Genomic DNA, 19,725 nt, shown 5'->3' with positions numbered 1-19,725 from the left:
CATCACAATGCTCCATGCCTTTGTCAGCTCAATGCTCCATGACCCTTGTCATCACAATGCTCCATGCGCTTTTCAGCACAATGCTCCTTGACACATGTCATCAAAACGTGCCATGCGTTTGTCATCACAGTGCTCCACAACCTTGTCATCACAATGCTCCATAAAACTTGTCATCAAAATGCTCTATGCACTTCTCATCAAAATGCTCTCTCACTACGGATATCACAATGTTCCATCACTAGTCATCACAATACTCCCTCACACATGTCATCACAATGTTCCATGACCCCTGTGATCACAGTGCTACATGCCCTTATTATCACAATGCTCCATGACCCCTGACATCACAATGTTCCATAACACCTGTCATCAAAATGTTCCATGACCCTTTTCATCAAATTGCTCAATTACCCTGTCATCACAATGCTCCCTGCCCTTCTCATGACAATGAACCATGACTTGTCATCAAAATGCTCCATGACCTTTGTCATCACAAAGCTCCATGACCGTTGGCATCACAGTGCTCCATGCTATTGTCATCACAATGCTCCATGAAATATCTCATCACATTGCTCCATGCCCTTGTCACCACAAAGCTCCATGAGGCTTGTCATCACAAGGCTCGATGCCCTTCTAATCACAATGTTCCATGCCCTTGTCATTACAATCCTCCATGACACATGTATCACAGTGTTCCTTGCCCTTGTCATCACAATGCTCCATGCCCGCTCTCATCACAATAATCCATGAAGCATTTCAGACCAATTCTCCATGCCCTTGTCATCACAATGCTCCATTACCCCTGTCATAACAATGCTCCATGACACCTGCCATCACAATGTTCCACGGCCTTTTTCATCACAATGATCCATGCCATTTTCTTCACAATGCTCCAAGACCCCTGTAATCACAATTCTCCATGACATTGTCATCACAAAGCTCCATGATGCATGTCATCAGAATGCTCCATGGCCTTCTCATCACAATGCTCCATGCCCTTGTCATCACAATGCTCCAAGACCCCTGTAATGACAATGCTCAATGTCCCTTTTCATCTCAATGCCCCATGAAACGTGTCATCACAATGCACCATGCCCATCATCCTAATGCTTCAGGCTATTGTCATCACAATGAAATCAAAATGCTCCATGACCTTTGTCATCACAATGCTCCAAACCCTTGTGATCACAATGTTCCATAACACTTGTCATCACAATGACCCATGACGCTCATCATCACAGTTATCCATGGTCTTCTCATCACAATGCTCCATGACCGTTGTCATCACAATGCTCAATACACTTGTCATCACAATGCTCCCTGACACTTGTCATCAGTATGCTCCTTGAACACTGTCATGACAAAGCTCCACGCCTTTTTCATCACAATAATCCATGCCCTTTTAATTACAATGCACCAAGACCACTGTAATCACAATGCTCCATGCCCTTGTCATCACAAAGCTCCATGACGCATGTCATCAGAAAGCTCCATGGCTTTCTCATCACAATGCTCCATGCCCTTTTCATCACAATGCTCCCAGACCCCTGTAATCACAATGCTCCATGCCCCTTTTCATCAGAATGCTCCATGAGACGTTTCATCACAAGGCTCCATGGTTTTCTCATCACAATGCTCCAGAACCTTGTCATCACAATGCTCCATTCCCTTGTCATCACAATGCTACATGACCACAGTCATCACAATACTCCATGAACATTTTCAGCCCAGTGCTCCATGACCTTCTCATCACAATGCTCTATGACCCCTGTCATCACAATGCTCCATGACCACTGTCATCACAATGCTCCATGATCCCTGACAACACAATGATCCGGGACTCTTGTCATCAAAATACTCCATGACACTTGTCATCACAATGCTCCATGCCATTGTCATCACAATGAACCATGACATATGTCATCACAATGCTCCCTGACACCTGTCTTCAAAATACTCCATGACTTTGTCATCACAGTGCTCCATGCCCTTGTCATCACAATGCGCCATGCCCACTGTTATCACAATAATCCATGAAAACTGTCAGACCAAAGATCCATGCCCCTGTCATCACAATGCTCCATGCCCTTGTTATCACAATGTTCCAAGACCCCTGTAATCACAATGCTCCATGCCCTTTTCATCACAATGCTCCATGGAATTGTCATCACAATACCCCAAAAGCTTGTCATCAGAATTATCCATGACCCTTGTCATCACAATGCTACATGACCCATGTCATCACAATGCTCCTTGACACCTGTCATCACAATGCTCCATGCCCCTTGTCATTACAGTGCTCCATGACACTCGTCATCACAATTATCCATGGTCTTCTCATCACAATGCTCCACGGTCTTGCCATCACAATGATCCATGCCCTGGTCATCACAATGCTCTATGTCCCTTGTCATCACAATTCTCCACGTCCTTGTCATCACAATGCTCCATGACACTTCTCATCACAATATTACATGCTCTTGTCATCACAATTCTCCATGCACTTGTCATCGCAATGCTCCATGTCCCCTGTCATAGCAAGCTCCATGCGCTAGTTATAACAATGCTTCACGACCCTGTCATCAAAATTCTCAATGGCCCTTGTCATCACAATCCTCCATGACACTTGGCATCACAATGCTCCATGCCATTGTCATCACTATGAACCATGTCATATGTCATCACAATGCTCCCTGACACCTGTCTTCAAAATACTCCATGACTTTGTCATCACAGTGCTCCATGCCCTTATCATCACAATGTGCCATGCCCTTGTCATCACAATGCTCCAGGAACACTGTCATAACAATGCTCCGTGACTCCAGTCATCACAATGCTTCATGACGTTTGGCATCACAATGGTCCATGCCCTCGTCATCACAAGACTCTGTGACCTTTGTCACCACAATGCTCCATGAATATTTCATCAGAATGCTCTGTGACCCTTGTCATCAAAATGCTCCATGCCTTTGTCAGCAAAATGCTCCATAACCCTTGTTATCACAATGCTCCATGCGTTTGTCAGCACAATGCTCCATGACCCATGTCATCACAATGTGCCATGCGCTTGTCATCACAATGCTCCACAAGCTTGTCATCACAATGCTCCATAAACCTTGTCATCACAATGCTCCATGCACATCTCTTCAAAATGCACCAAGACCCCTGTAATCACAATGCTCCATGCTCTTTTCACCACAAATCTCCATGATGCATCAGAATGCTCCATGGCCTTCTCATCACAATGCTCCATGTCCTTGTCATCACAATGTTCCAAGACACCTGTAATCACAATGCTCCATTCCCCATTTCATCAGAATGCTCCATGAGAATTGTCATCACAAGGCTCCATTGTCTTCTCATCACAATGCTCCAGGATCTTGTCATCACAATGCTCCATTCCCTTGTCATCACAATGCTCCATGACCACTGTCATCACAATACTCCATGAATATTTTCAGCCCAATGCTCCATGACCTTCTCATCACAATGCTCCATGACCCCTGTCATCACAATGCTCCATGACCACTGTCATCACAATGTTCCATGACCCATCACCACACTATGATACAGGACTCTTGTCATCGAAATGCTCCATGACCCTTGTCATCAAAATGATCCATGCCTTTGTCAGCAAAATGCTACATGATCTTTTTATCACAATGCTCCATGTGCTTCTCATCACAATACTCCATTCCCATTGTCATCACAATCCGCAATGAATCCTGGGATCACATTGCTTCATGCCCTTGACATCACAATGCTCCATGCTCCTTGAAATCCAAATGATCCATGACCTCTGTCATCACAGTGCTCCAAACCCTTGTGATCACAATGTTCCATAACACTTGTCATCACAACGCTCCATGATGCCTGTCATCACAATAATCCATGCACTTGTCATCACAATGCTCCATGACCTTTGTCATCACAATGCTCAATACACTTGTCATCCCAATGCTCCCTGACAGTTGTCGTCAGAATGCTCCTTGTACCCTGTCATTAAAGTTTCCATGCCTTTTTCATCACAATGATCCATGGTCTTGTCATCACAATTCTCCATTCCCTTGTCATCACAATGCTCCATGTCCCCTGTCATCACAATAATCCATGAACATTTTCAGCCCAATGCTCCATGCCCTTGTCATCCCAAAGCTCTATTACCCCTATAATCACAATGCTACATGCCTTTGTCAGCAAAATGCTACATGACCTGGCCATCACAATGCTCCATAAACTTGTCATCACAATGCTCCATTCTCCTTGATATCAAAATGCTCCATGAACCCTGTCATTAAAGGTTCCATGCCTTTTTCATCACAATGATCCATGCCCTTTTCATCCAAATGCTCCATGCCATTGTCATAACAATGCTCCATGACCCCTCTCATCACATTGCTCCATGCCATTGTCATAACAATGCTCCATGACCCCTCTCATCACAATGCTCCATGCCCTTGTCATCAGAATTCACCATGCCCTGTCATTACAATGCTCCATGAGCCATGTATCACAACGTTTCGTGCCCTTGTCATCACAATGCTCGATGACACTTGTCACCACAATGCTCCATGTCACCTGTCATCACAATGCTCCGTGAAACTTTTCATCAAAAAGCTCCAAGATCCCAGTAATCACAATGCTCCATTGCCATCATCATAATGCTTCATGCCATTGTCATCACAAAAACATTGCCCATTATCATCACAATGGTCCTCCACGCCACTGTATTCAAAATGCTTCATGACCTTGACATCACATGCTCCATGACCCTTTCATCACAATGCTCCATGATCCTTGTCAACACAATGGTCAATGCCCTTGTCATCCCAATGCTCCATGAATGCTGTAATCACAATGCTCCGTGACCCTTGTCATCACAGTGCTCCATGACTCTTGTCATCACAATACTCCATGGCTTTGTCATCAAAATGCTACATGAGCATGTCATCCCAATGCTCCATGCGCTAGTCATCACAATCCTCCATGAAACTTGGGATCACATTGCTTCATGCCCTTGTCATCACAATGCTCAATGCCCTTCTCTACACAATGCTCCATGCCCTTGTCATTACAATCCTCCATAACCCATGTATCACAGTGTTCCGTGCCCTTGTCATCACAATGCTCCATGCCCACTCTCATCACAATAATCCATGAAATTTTTCAGACCAATGCTCCATGCACTTGTCATCACAATGCTCCATTACCCCTGTCATACCAATGCTCCATGAACCCTGACATCACAATGTTCCACGGCCTTGTCATCACAAGACTCCATGACCCTTGTCATCACAATTTGCCGAGACCCCTATAATCACAATGCTCCATGCCCTTGTCATCACAAAGCTCCATGGCGCATGTCATCAGAATGCTCCATGGCTTTCTCATCACAATGCTCCATGCCCTTGTCATCACAATGCTCTAAGACGACTGTAATCACAATGCTCCATGCCCACTGTCATCACAATAATCCATGACCTTGTCATCACAATGTTCCATACCTTTGTCACCACAGTGCTCCATGATCCCTGTGATCACAATGCTCCGTGACTCCAGTCAACACAATGCTTCATGAACTTTGTCATCACAATGGTCCATACCCTCATCATCACAAGGCTCTGTGACTTTTGTCACCACAATGCTCCATTAAATTTTCGTCACAATGCTCTCTGACTCTTCTCATCACAAAGCTCCATGCTTTTGTCAGCATAATGCTCAATGACCATTGTCATCACAATGCTCCATGCGCTTTTCAGCACAATGCTCCTTGACGCATGTCATCACAATGCGCCATGCGCTTGTCATCACAGTGCTCCACAACCTTGTCATCACAATTCTCCATTAACCTTGTCATCAAAATGCTTCATGCACTTCTCAACAAAATGCTCTCTCACCACTGATACCACAATGTTCCATCACTAGTCATCACAATACTCCCTCACCCCTGTCATCACAATGTTCCATAACACCTGTCATCACAATGCTACATGCCCTTATCATCACAATGCTCCATGACCCCTGACATCACAATGTTCCATAACCCCTGTTCTCAAAATGTTCCATGACACTTTTCATCAAATTGCTCTATGACCCTGTCATCAAAATGCTCCCTGCCCTTCTCATCACAATGAACCACGCCCTTTTCATCAAAATGCTCCATGAGCTTTGTCATCACAAAGATCCATGATGCTTGTCATCACAATGCTCGATGCCCTTCTCATCAAAATGCTCCATGACCTTGTCATGACAATCCTCTATGACCCATGTATCACAGTGTTCCGTGCCCTTGTCATCACAATGCGCCATGCCCACTCTCATCATAATAATCCATGAAACTTTTCAGACCAAAGATCCATGCCCTTGTCATCACAATTCTCTATTACCCCTGTCATAACAATGCTCCATGACACCTGCCATCACAATGTTCTACGGACTTGTCAACACAAGTCTCCATAACGCATGTCATCAGAATGCTCCATGGCCTTCTCATCACAATGCTCCATGCCCTTTTCCTCTCAATGCCCCATGAACCCTGTCATCACCATGCACCATGCCCATCATCATAATGCTTCAGGCTATTGTCATCGCAATGAAATCAAAATGCTCCATGACCTCTGTCATAACAATGCTCCAAACCCTTGTGATCACAATGTTCCATAACATTTGTCATCACAACGCCCCATGATGTTCGTCATCACAGTTATCCATGGTGTTCTCATCACAATGTTCCATGACCTTTGTCATCACAATGCTCAATACACGTGTCATCACAGTGCTCCCGGAAACTTGTCGTCAGTATGCTCCTTGAACCATGTCATGACAAGGCTCCATGCCTTTTTCATCACCACGATCCATGCCCTTTTCATCACAGTTCTCCAAGACCCCTGTAATCACAATACTCCAAGCCATTGTGATCACAAAGCTCCATGATGCATGTCATCAGAATGCTCCATGACCTTCTCATTACAATGCTCCATGCCATTGTCATCACAATGTTCCACGACCCCTGTAATCACAATGATCCATGCTCCTTTTCATCAGAATGCTCCATGAGATTTGTCATCCCAAGGCTCCACGGACTTGTTATCACAATGCTCCATTCCCTTGTCATCACAGTGCTCCATGACCACTGTCATCACAACGCTCCATGATCCATGACAACACAATGATCCAGGACTCTTGTCATCAAAATGCTCCATGACACTCGTCATCAAAATGATCCATGCCCTTGCTATCCCAATGCTCCATGACCCCTGTAATCACAGAGCTCCATGGCGCTTGTCATCACAGTGCTCCATGACGCTAGTCATCACAATGCTCCATGCCTTTGTCAGCAAAATGCTACATGACCATGTCATCACAGTGCTCCATGTGCTTGTCATCACAATACTCCATTACCATTGTCATCACAATCCTCCCTGAACCTTGGGATCACATTACTTCATGCCCTTTTCATGACAAATCGCCATGTTCCTTGAAATCAAAATGATCCATGACTAATGTGAGCACAATGCTCCAAGCCATTGTGATCACAATGTTCCATAACACTTGTCATCACAACGCTCCATGATGCCTGTCATCACAATACTCCATGCCCTTGTCATCACAATGCTCCATGACCTTTGTCATCACAATGCTCAATACACTTGTCATCACAATGCCCCCTGACACTTGTCATCAGAATGCTCCTTGAAACCTGTCATGAAAAGGCTCCATACCTTTTTCATCAAAATGCTCCATGCCCTTTTCTTCACAATGCTCCATGCCATTGTCATCACAATACTCCACAAGCTTGTCATCAGAAGGCTCCATGACGCTTGTCATCAGAATGTTCCATGACCCCTGTCATCACAATGCGCCATGAGACCTGTCATCACAATGCTCCATGCCCCTTGGCATTACAGTGCTCCATGACGCTCATCATCACAAGTATCCATGGTCTTCTCATCACAATGCTCCACAGTCTTGCCATCACAATGCTCCATGCCCTGGTCATCACAACGCTCCATGTCCCTTGTCATCACAATTCTCCATGTCCTCGTCATCACAATGCTCCATGACATTTCTCATAACAATGTTACATGCTGTTATCATCAAAATTCTCCATGCAATTATCATCACAATCCTCCATGCCCTTGTCATCATAATGCTCCACGACTCTTGTCATCACAATGCTCCAAGCCCTTGAAATCACAATGATCGATTACATTTGTCATCACAATCCTCCATGACAATTGGCATCACAATGCTCCATGCTATTGTCATCACAATGCACCATGACATATGTCATCACAATGCTCTCTGACACCTGTCTTCACAATAATCAATGACCTTGTCATCACCATGCTCCATGCCCTTTTCATCACAATGCGCCATGCCCACTGTCATCACAATAATCCATGAAACCTGTCAGACAAATGCTCCATGCCCCTTTCATCACAATGCTCCATGCCCTTGTCATCACAATGCTCCATGACCCCTATCATCACAATACTCCGCGATTCCAGTCATCACAATGCTTCATGACCTTTGTCATCACAATGGTCCATGCCCTCGTCATCACAAGACTCTGTGACCTCTGCCACCAAAATGCTCCATGAACTTTTCATCACAATCCTCTGTGACCCTTGTCATCACTATGCTCCATGCCTTTGTCAGCACAATGCTCCATGACCATTGTCATCACAATGCTCCATGCGCTTGTCAGCACAATGCTCCATGACCCATGTCAACATAATGCGCCATGCACTTGTCATCAGAGTGCTCCCTGACACTTGTCGTCAGTATGCTCCTTGAACCCTGTCATGAAATGTCTCCGTGCCTTTTCCATCACAATGATCCATGCCCTTTTCATCACAATGCTCCAAGACCCCTGTAATCACAATGCTCCATGGCCTTGTCATCACAATGCTCCATGACACATGTCATCAGAATGCTCCATGGCCTTCTCATCACAATGCTCCTTGCCTTTGTTAGCACAATGCTCCATGACCCTTGTCATGACAATGCTCCATGCACTTGTCAGCACAATGCTCCATAACCCATGTCATCACAATGAGCCATGCGCTTGTCATCACAGTGCTCCATTACCTTTGTCATCACAATCTTGCATGACATTTGGCATCACAATGCTCCATGCCATTGTCATAACAATGGACGATGACATATGTCATCACAATGCTCCCTGACACTTGTCTTCACAATACTCCATGCCCTTGTCATCACAATGCTCCATGACCCCTGTCATCACAATGCCCCGTAACTCCAGTCATCACAATGCTTCATGACCTTTGTCATCACTCTGGTCCATGCCCTCGTCATCACAAGGCTCTGTGTCATTTGTGACCAAAATGCTCCTTGAACTTTTCATCACAATGCTCTGTGACCCTTGTCATCACCATTCTCCATGCCTTTGTCAGCACAATGATCCATGACCATTGTCATCACAATGCTCAATGTGCTTCTCAGCACAATGATCCATGACCATTGTCATCACAATGCTCAATGTGCTTGTCAGCACAATGCTCCATGAACCATGTCATTACAATGCGCCATGTGCTTGTCATCACAATGCTCCACAACCTTGTGATCACAACACTCCATAAACCTTGTCATCACTATGCTCCACGCACTTCTCATCAAAATGCGCTCTCACCACTGATACCACAATGTTCCATCACTAGCCATCACAATACAACATCACCTCTGTCATCACAATGTTCCATGACCCCTGTCATCACAATGCTACATGCCCTTATCATCACAATGCTCCATGACCCCTGACATCACAATGTTCCATAAACCCTGTCATCAAAATGTTCCATGACCCTTTTCATCAAATTGCTCCATAACACTGTCATCACAATGCTCCCTGCCCTTCTCATCACAATGCACCACGCACTTTTCATCAAAATTCTCCATGACCTTTGTCATCACAAGTCTCCATGACGTTTGGCATCACAATGCTCCATGCCATTGTCATCACAATGCTCCATGAACCCTCTCATCACATTGCTCCATGCACTTGTCATCACAAAGCTCCATGATTTTTGTCATCACAATGCTCGATGCCCTTCTCATCACAATGCTCCACACCCTTGTCATTACAATCCTCCATGACACATGTATCACAGTGTTCCATGCCCTTGTCATCACAATGCTCCATGCCCACTGTCATCACAATAATCCATGAAATTTTTCAGACAAATGCTCCATGCCCTTGTCCTCACAGTGCTCCATTACCCCTGTCATAACAATGCTCCATGACCCCTGCCATCACAATGTTCCACGGCCTTGTCATCACAAGGCTCCATGACCCTTGTCATCACAATGCTCCAAGACTCATCTAATCACAATGCTCCATGCCCTTGTCATCACAAAGCTCCATGACGCATGTCACAGAATGCTCAATGGACTTCTCATCACCATGCTCCATGTGCTTGTCATCACAATGCTCCAAGAACCCTGTAATCACAATGTTTGATGCCCCTTTTCATATCAATGCTCCATGAATCTTGTCATCACAATACACCATCCCCATCATCATAATGCTTCATGCTATTGTCATCACAATGAAATCAAAATGCTCCATGACCTCTGTCATCACAATGCTCCAAACCATTGTGATCACAATGTTCCATAACAATTGTCATCACAACGTCCCATGACACTCGTCATCACAATTATCCATGGTCTTCTCATCACAATGCTCCATTTCCTTTGTCATCACAATACTCAATACACTTGTCATCACAACGCTCCCTGACACATGTCGTCAGTATGCTCCTTGAACACTGTCATGACAAGGCTCCATGCCTTTTTCATCACAATGATCCATGCCCTTTTCATCAAATGATCCACGACCCCTGTAATCACAAGGCTACATGCCTTGTAATCACAAAGCTCCATGACACATGAAATCAGAATGCTCCATGTCCTACTCATCACAATGCTCCATGCCCATGTCATCACAATGCTCCATGACCCCTTTAATGAAAATGCTCCATGCCCTTTTTCATCAGAAAGCTCCATGAGACTTGTCATCACAAGGCCCCATGGTCTTACCACAATGGTCCAGGACCTTGTCATCACAATGCTCCATTCCCTTGTCATCACAAGGCTCCATGACCCATTTAATGAAAATGCTCCATGCCCTTTTTCATCAGAAAGCTCCATGAGACTTGTCATCACAAGGCACCATGGTCTTCTTATCACAATGCTCCAGGACCTTGTCATCACAATGCTCCATTCCCTTGTCATCACAAGGCTCCATGAACACTGTCATCACAATACTCCATGAATATTTTCAGCACAATGATCCATGAACTTCTCATCAGAATGCTCCATGTCTCCTGTCATCACAATTCTCCATGACCGCAGTAATCACAACACTCCATGACCACTGACAAAATAATGATCCGAGACTCTTGTCATCAAAATGCTCCATGACCATTGTCATCACAATGATCCATGCCCTTGTCATACCAATGCTCCATCACCCCTGTAATCACAATGCTCCGTGACGCTTGTCATCACAATGCTCCATGCCTTTGCCAGCAAAATGTTACACGACCTTTTCACCACAATGCTCCATGGGCTTGTCATCACAATCCTCCATGAATCTTGGGATCACATTGCTTCATGCCCTTGTCATCAGAATGCTCCATGCTCCTTGAAGTCAAAATGATCCATGACCTCTATCATCACAATGCTCCAAACGCTTGTCATCACAATGCTCCATAACACTTCTCATCACAACTCTCATGATGCCTGTTATCACAATACTCCATGCCCTTGTCATCACAATGCTCCATGACCCTGGTCATAACAATGCTCCATGACCCTTGTCATCACAATGCTCCATGACTTTTGTCATCACAATGCTCAATAGAGTTGTCATCACAATGCTCCCTGACACTTGTCGTCAGAATGCTACTTGAACCCTGTCATGAAAAGGCTCCATGCCTTTTTCATCACAATGCTCCATGCACTTTTCATCACAATGATCCATGCCATTGTCATCACAATACTCCACAAGCTTGTCATCAGAATGCTCCATGACCCTTGTCATCACAATGCTCCATGACCCATGTCATCACATTGCTCCATGACCCCTGTCATCAAAATGCTCCATGCCCCTTGTTATTACAGTGCTCCATGATGCTCGTCATCACAATTATCCATGGTCTTCTCATCACAATGCTCCACGGTTTTACCATCACAATCCTTCTTGCCTTAGTCATCAAAATGCTCCATGTCCCTTGTCATCAAAATTCCCCACGTCCTTGTCATCACAATGCTCCATGACACTTCTCATCACAATGTTACATGCACTTGTCATCAAAATTCTCCATGCACATGTCATCACAATGCTCCAAGACACCTGTCATAGCAAGCTCCATGCGCTTGTCTAAGAATGGATTACTCTGTAAGCAGGAGAGTAACACGAGGAAGAGCCCCAGTCCACACAGGAAGCCAAGGATGATATCAATCACCCAGGAAGTTGGGCTGGATCTCAGCCAGATAGCAACAGTGTTTTTCAAAGAAAAGAGTTTCTCCGTCTTCTGAACTGCATTGCCGCCCTCAGGCAACAGAGCCCTGGGAGTTCACTTGATGGCAGAATCCCAGGCCTGCATCACAGAGCTGTGGCCTTGTCACAAAGGGCTCCTGAGTGTGGGGGAGGGGCACTAAGAGCAATAGGCTGAATCACTGCCCCTCCTTCCCGTCCAGACCTTTATCCAGCTTTATCCGGAGAGAGATGTGGAGAGCCACACCAGCTGACAGGTGGCGGCGCCGGGGCTGGGCGCCGGTGGGGCCGGTCAGGTGCAGCTGGAGGGGCTCGCGGGCCGCACGGACGGCCCCCGGGCCCGCGACGGAGTCTGGGTCCGGGACAGCCACCCCCGGAGCGTCGGGTGTGCCGCTGCTTTCCAGGGCCGCCTTCGGGCCGCATGGAGCGGCCCCTCTGGCGCTCTGTGGTGGTGGGGGGGGCGGAGGAGGTGGGGCCTGCAGCGGTGCCCGGCGGGGGGTGGAGCTGGCGACCACCACTGCGGGCGACTAAAGGAGAAGGCGGAGCCGCAGCGGGAGGCCAAAAGCCTACAGCACCCGGTATTCCCAGGCGGTCTCCCATCCAAGTACTAACCAGGCCCGACCCTGCTTAGCTTCCGAGATCAGACGAGATCGGGCGCGTTCAGGGTGGTATGGCCGTAGACGGGGGCAGGGACCGCGGGCTGCCTCTTGAGGCCCAGCTTCGCTTGTCCTTGCACCTTACCGCCATCCCCGCGGCCAGCCCGCCCCGGCAGCGCCCCGCCACCCGCCCAGGCAGGGCAACGGAGGCCTCGGGTACCGGGGCGTGGCGGAGGGGCCGTTTTAAACTTCTGGTACAGAAAAACAGAAAAAAACGGAGAGTACAGTTAACCTCTTGAAATTGTCCTCTTGCATGGTTGCCCTCTTTAGAAGTTTTGGGTCCATTTTCGACCCCAGGATTGTTTTTCAGGGCAGGTGCCATTTACAGGCTGCAATGAGTGTGAATATTTAGCGACCATGAGCACTGGGTTTAAAGCTGCTGTTGTGGCAAACGGCCACAAGGCGGCAGCATTTCTCCATTCCCAAATCTGGTTACTAGGGTAGCAGAGCCTTTCGGGGACCAATGGGATACAGAAGAAGGCATCACTGAAGTCTAATACAGAATACCGTGTCCTGGTGGATGGTAGAATGACCAGCAGGGTGTAGGAATTAGGAACTACCGGATGTATATCCTCGGTGGCTTCACTGACTGTCCCGACATCGTTTACCAGGTCCCCAGCAGCCCACGGGGCTCTCGTGGTCAGGGCAATCCCAGGATATGGAGCTCACCTGGGCAGGCCCCCCCTCCCCAGCAGCCCATGGTGCTCTCGTGGTCAGGCCCCTCCCAGGATACGGAGCTGCCCTGGGCAGGTACCCCGGCAGGGCTGGGCACACAGGTACCGTGCATGTAGCCCTCATTGCAGAGCAGCCCAGATCACCTGTCACTCAGAGCTGACACAGAGCACCTCAGAGCAGGACTTGAGCTAACAAACAGCAGCTCCGACAGGTCTGTGACCCTGGGCATCACTCTGTGCGGCCTCCCTCTGCCTGGTCTTCCAGAGGCTTCCACCGCAGCCGGGGCACCAGACCTCTGTCTCCACCCATCACCCCTCCTCTCCCTGACTCCTGGGCTCCTCTCATTAGGAGAGGGTCTTCTTGAAGTTGTCTCCCACTCATGGGCCAGATAAAAGGATTAGAAAACAAGCCGGAGCTGCAGCCCCTTGTCTATCCAGACTCTCAGGAGCCCACACCTGTTCCTTGGACCCGGCCAGTTCAGCAAGGTCCATTTTCTGCAATGTGAGTCCCTGAGGGGTGAGGATGGGCTGACCTGGGCAGCCTGACCCTGCCGGCCAGCCCTCCCCAGGTGTGCCTGGCTTGAGGTCCATATAAACACGGCTCCAGGCAGCAAGAGCCCCTGCAGCTGTGCCTGACGCCATATTCTCTGCCCCGTCAGCAGTCTCGGGGCTGTGCTGGTGGGAGAGAGTGAGGGGCCACGGCTCTGTGGGTGGCCCAGTGTGAGTGGGGCTCTGCTGGACTTTCTGCAGGAGTTGCCGGGCTGCCACATGCTAAAGAAGAGGATGTGTCACCCATACCTTCCGTTGGAATTTCTCCCCGGGCAGAGGTGAGGAAGGAAAAAAGCAGTGGGGGCCGGGACAGGAGGAGTATCTCAGGCAGGGAAATGGAAAGCTTCCAGAAGAGCGCCCGGGCCCAGGACTATCCTGGCTGGCCTGCAGGCACCAAGTCGGCCTGCGTGCTGTCGCTGCTGTGGCTCCACGGCCCTTCCTCTAGGCTTTCAAGTCCTTGGACATATTCAGGTGTTTTACCTGGGAAGGGTGGGAACAGTTCAGCAGCAGCTGGCCTGGGGCTCGGCTCACATTTACTCACAGACGCCTCGGCATGGTCCCCCAGCTTTGCAATGAGGACGCTCCTTGCGGGTGTGGGGGGGCTGCTGGCTGCATGGGAGATGATTCCCCACCTCTGACCAACTTCAGAATTGTTTGCTGCTGGAGCCAGTGCCCTGATAGGGTTTTCCTGTGTATAACTGTGGGGTTCAAGTTTTTTTTTTTCTTTTTTGGATCAAGTTAGGTTTTATTCCTCTTCTATGTATTTATATATATAAGCATGGAAATAATTCATTCCTATAAATACATCTGTGTGAAGGGAAGAACTTTTTTTCCGTTTTATTTTAAAATTTTATTTATTTTTAAAAATTTTGAAATTTAAGTTTTTTTTTTTATTCAGCAGGATTATTATTAGTTATCTATTTTATGCATATACATGTATACAGGACAATCCCAATCTCCCGACTCATCCCACCACCAACAACCCATGGCTTCCCCCCTCTTGGTGTCCATACGTTTGTTCTCTACCTCTGTGTCTCTATTTCTGCCCTGCAAACCGGGTCATCTGTACCATCTTTCTAGGTTCCACATATATGCATTAATATACAATATTTGTTTTTCTCCTTCTGACTTACTTCACTCTGTATGACAGTCTCTAGATCCGTCGACGTCTCCACAGATGACCCAGTTTCGTTCCTTTTTATGGCTGAGTAATATTCCGTTTTATAGATGGACCACATCATTATCCGTTCGTCTGTCTGTGGGCATTTAGGTTGCTTCCATTACCTGGCTATTGTAAATAGTGCTGCAATGAACATTGTGGTGAATGTGTCTTTTTGATTTATGGTTTTCTCTGGCTATATGCCCAGAAGTGGGATTGCTGGATCCTATGGTAATTCTATGTTTAGTTTCTTAAGGAACCTCCATGCTGTTCTCCATAGTGACTGTATCAATTTACATTCCCACCAATAGTGGAAGAGGGTTCCTTTGGTCCACACCCTCCCCAGCATTTGTTGTTTGTACATTTTCTGATGATGCCCATTCTAACAGGTGTGAGGTGATACCTCACTGTAGTTTTGATGTGCATTTCTCTAATGATGAGTGATGTTGAGCAGCTTTTCATGTGCGTCTTGGCCATCTCTGTGTCTTCTTTGAAGAAACGTCTATTTAGATCTTCTGCCCATTTTTGTATTGGGTTGTTTGGTTTTTTTTTAATATTAAGCTGCATGAGCTGTTATATATATTGGAGATTAAACCTTTGTCCGTGGATTCTTTTGCAAATATATTCTCCCATTCTGAGGGTTGCCTTTTTCCATTCCCGTTTTTTTTTTTTTTTTTAACAAAGAAAGAAAGAAAGAAAAAGAAGCAGAACCCTAATGTGCAGAACAAATTTGCAGAACAAAATATGCCTCTTGAAAGTGTCGTTTTGAAATATGGACGTCTTTTGAATTTTTTGGTCGATATATGACCCCAGGATTTGTTTTCAGGGCAGGTGTCATTTACAGGCCTGCAATGATTTTGAATATCAACTGACCATTAGCGCTGGGATTAAAGGTGCTGTTGTGTGAAACGGCCACAAGGGGGCAGCAGTTCTCCCTTACCAAATCTGCTTACTAGGGCAGCAGAGCCTCAATGGAAGTCGTGTTCTAGGTTGTAATTTAGAATGGAATGTGCCAGGAGAAGGCCCCTTAAGTTTGTCTCACTACTTCTTGTTCGTTTTTTTAATTTAATTTTTTTTATTTTTTTTATCACAGCGTGTTTGATTACAATGTTTGGCTTGTTGCAGGTGTGCAAGATGTGGTTCTTTTACACATATACATATGTCTGTTCTTGCTGGGATCCTTTTCCCATGTACGTTATGACAGAATGTTGAGTAGTCTTCTCTTGGTATTCTGTAGGTCTTTGGTGATTATATATTTCACCTGTGTTTGTATATGTCTGTTCACCCCAATCTCGTAATGTATCCAATCCTCACACCTTTCCGTTGGTGAACCATAAGTTTGTTTAATGAATCTGGGATTGCCCTTCTCTGTGGAAATATCTTCACTGGTATCAATTTTTAGGTAACACCTATAAGGGATATCATACGATACGTGTCTTTCTCTTTCTGACTTACTACAAGTCACGTGATCACCTCTAGACTCATCTACGGTGCTGCAAATGGCATGGTGTCCTTTTCTTCCTTGGCTAATATTCTGTCTGTACATGTACCAGTTCTTCTTTGTCCCCTCATCTGTTGATGGACTTTTTGGTTGCTTCCACGTCATGGCTATTGTAATGCTGCGGCAATGCACATTTGCCTGCCTGTGTCTTTCCAATTCTGTCTTCTTAGGTTATAGGCCCAGGAGTGGGCCGGCTGGATCATATGGTAGCAGAATGTTTACCTTGTAGAGGCACCTCCAGTCTGTTCTCATTAGTGGCTCTTTCCAGGTTACGTCCCGCTTAAAGATGAGGGTATGCACGTCTCCACAACACCTTCAGCGTTTTTTGTTTGTAGTTTTTTTGCTGATGTGTGTTCTGACTAGTGTGAGCCGATACCACTTTGTGGCTGGATTTGCATGCGTCTCATAATCCCTTGAAATTGAGCTTTCTGGCGTGTCCTTCTTTTCTTCAACTGTGAGTACAGCTTACCTCTTCCAATTGTCTTCGTGAAGTGTGTGTGACATTTAGAAATATTTTGGCCATTACCTCCCTCGAGACGTTTTGAGGGCAGGTTTCATTCACAGCCCACCAGTACTGCTGCATATGAAGTGACCCTTAGCACAGGTCTTAAAGCTGCTGTTGCAGGTAACGGCCAGAGGGCGGCAGCATTTCTGCTTTTCCCAACCTGGGAACTAGGGAAACAGACCATCCGGGCAGTGGTGTTCCTCGGTTATATATTAGAGTGGAATGTGCCCCCAAAAGCTGATGTCTCCTTACTTATGTTTGTTTTATAAATTGTCTTTATATATATTTTTTATTGGAGTCATATTCCATTGTGTACATGGACCACTTCTTCTTTGTGCATTCCTCTGATGATGGACATTTTCGTAGCTTCCAAGTGTTGGCTATGGTAAATATTGCTGGAGTGGAGGATTGCCAGCCTGTGTTGCTTTTATGTTTTTTTTTTTTTTTTTTGCGGTACGTGGGCCTCTCACTGCGGTGGACCCTTCCATTGCAGAGCACAAGCTCCAGACGCGCAGGCCCAGCAGCCCTAGCTCACGGGACAAGCCGCTCCGCGGCACGTGGGATCTTCCCGACCCGGAGCATGAACGCGTGTCCCCTGCATTGGCAGGCGGGCTCTCAACCACTGCACCACCAATGAAGCCCAGCCTGTGTTTTTTTGATTCTCATCCCCTCAGAGGATAGGCCCAGCAGTGGGTATGCTTGATTGAATGGTAGCTCAGTATTTACCTTTACAAGGCACCTCATTTTTCTTTTCATTACTGGCTCTTACCATGTCCCACTTTGGACCAAGTGTAGGCATTTCTCTAAAACCCCTTCAGCATTTACTTTGTGCAGAATTCTTGCTGATGGCCATTCTGACTGGTGTGAGCGGATAGGTTTTTGTAATTTGGATTTGCATATCTTTATTTATTCCTAATGTTCAGCATTTTTCCATGCCATTTTAAGTTTCTTTTTTTGGCCATTACACTATGCTTTTATTAGAAAAAAATATATATATATGTATTGGGGAACATTAAATATCTTGGATGTGCTAATGAGAAAATCATTTTCTCTACATGGACAGAATTTTTACTTGGAGACATGTTTTCCTACTAAAGGGAAGACTAAAGAAGGATTTTACTGTCGACCAGGCAAGACACCTCCCCAAAGATGACAATGCCTTGGACAGTGCTTATGGCGGGCTGGGGCACGTGGAATCCTTGGCCCATACTGGCAGGTACTAACTGGAAACACACTCTTCCTGGGGGACAAGGATGGGAGGCACCTTAGGCCCAGCTGCTCATCGTCGAACCTTACACTTTTCAAACTATGTTGGTGTCTGACTTCCCTTTCCCTGACAGAACAACTCTGGCCCTTGGAGGTGGCTTTAAGACTGCAGGCTGTAGAACCCATCATTCTCCCTCGCTCTGGGTAGGAGGTAAGCCTATGGTAGCAGAAACACCCACATACTGGGACTTGGAATTCCACTCTGTGCTCATTTAACTCTGTGGCATGAAGTCCATGGTGAATTGCTCTTTTTTCTTCTACGATCTGTCCAACAGCTGTCATGAGTGCCTGACCCTCAGCAGTCTCAGTCTTCAAGATTGATCTGCTTTTGACTGATCCGTGACTCCGGGCAGTGGCTGATATGGGCTTTTTTGTTTTTCTTTGCAGAGCATCTCGACCATTGACTATTTTATTGGGGAAAATCCACTTTAAAAATAGCCTCATCCTTTTTCTGAAGAGGCTTTCTGCAGGGCTATATTTCTTCTCTGGCATGAGCAGGAGACATCTGCTCCCAATAGAGTCTGTTATTCCCCTGACCTGGGCAGGGCGGCTCATACTTCCAGCTAGAGGGGTCCCTCATTCTTTAAACCTCTCTTCGTGCTCTCCTGGCTTATGCCTCCTACGGTCCTCTCTTTTGTAAGTAGGGGCAATCATCTTGCTCTGGCTCTTCCATGAGTCTTGGAGTTTTGAAGTTTGGGGCTCCTGCTGCCCTATGTTGCTCCTTTTGCCTTCCATAAGGCCACTTGGCTCCTGGGAAGCTAATGTGTCTCTGGTGGGGACTCTCTGGGGATGGCACTGAGGCACCTGAGAAGCCAAGTTGTCTGCAGCAAGGAACCTGTGTTTGGGAAAGTCCTGAAGCTGGTTGTCTGACTGTACCTTTACTTTG

Source organism: Mesoplodon mirus (assembly GCF_964341445.2).
Source record: "Mesoplodon mirus genome assembly, chromosome: 1".
In the NCBI taxonomy this organism is placed as follows: domain Eukaryota; kingdom Metazoa; phylum Chordata; class Mammalia; order Artiodactyla; family Ziphiidae; genus Mesoplodon; species Mesoplodon mirus.
This window is presented reverse-complemented; position numbering follows the sequence as displayed.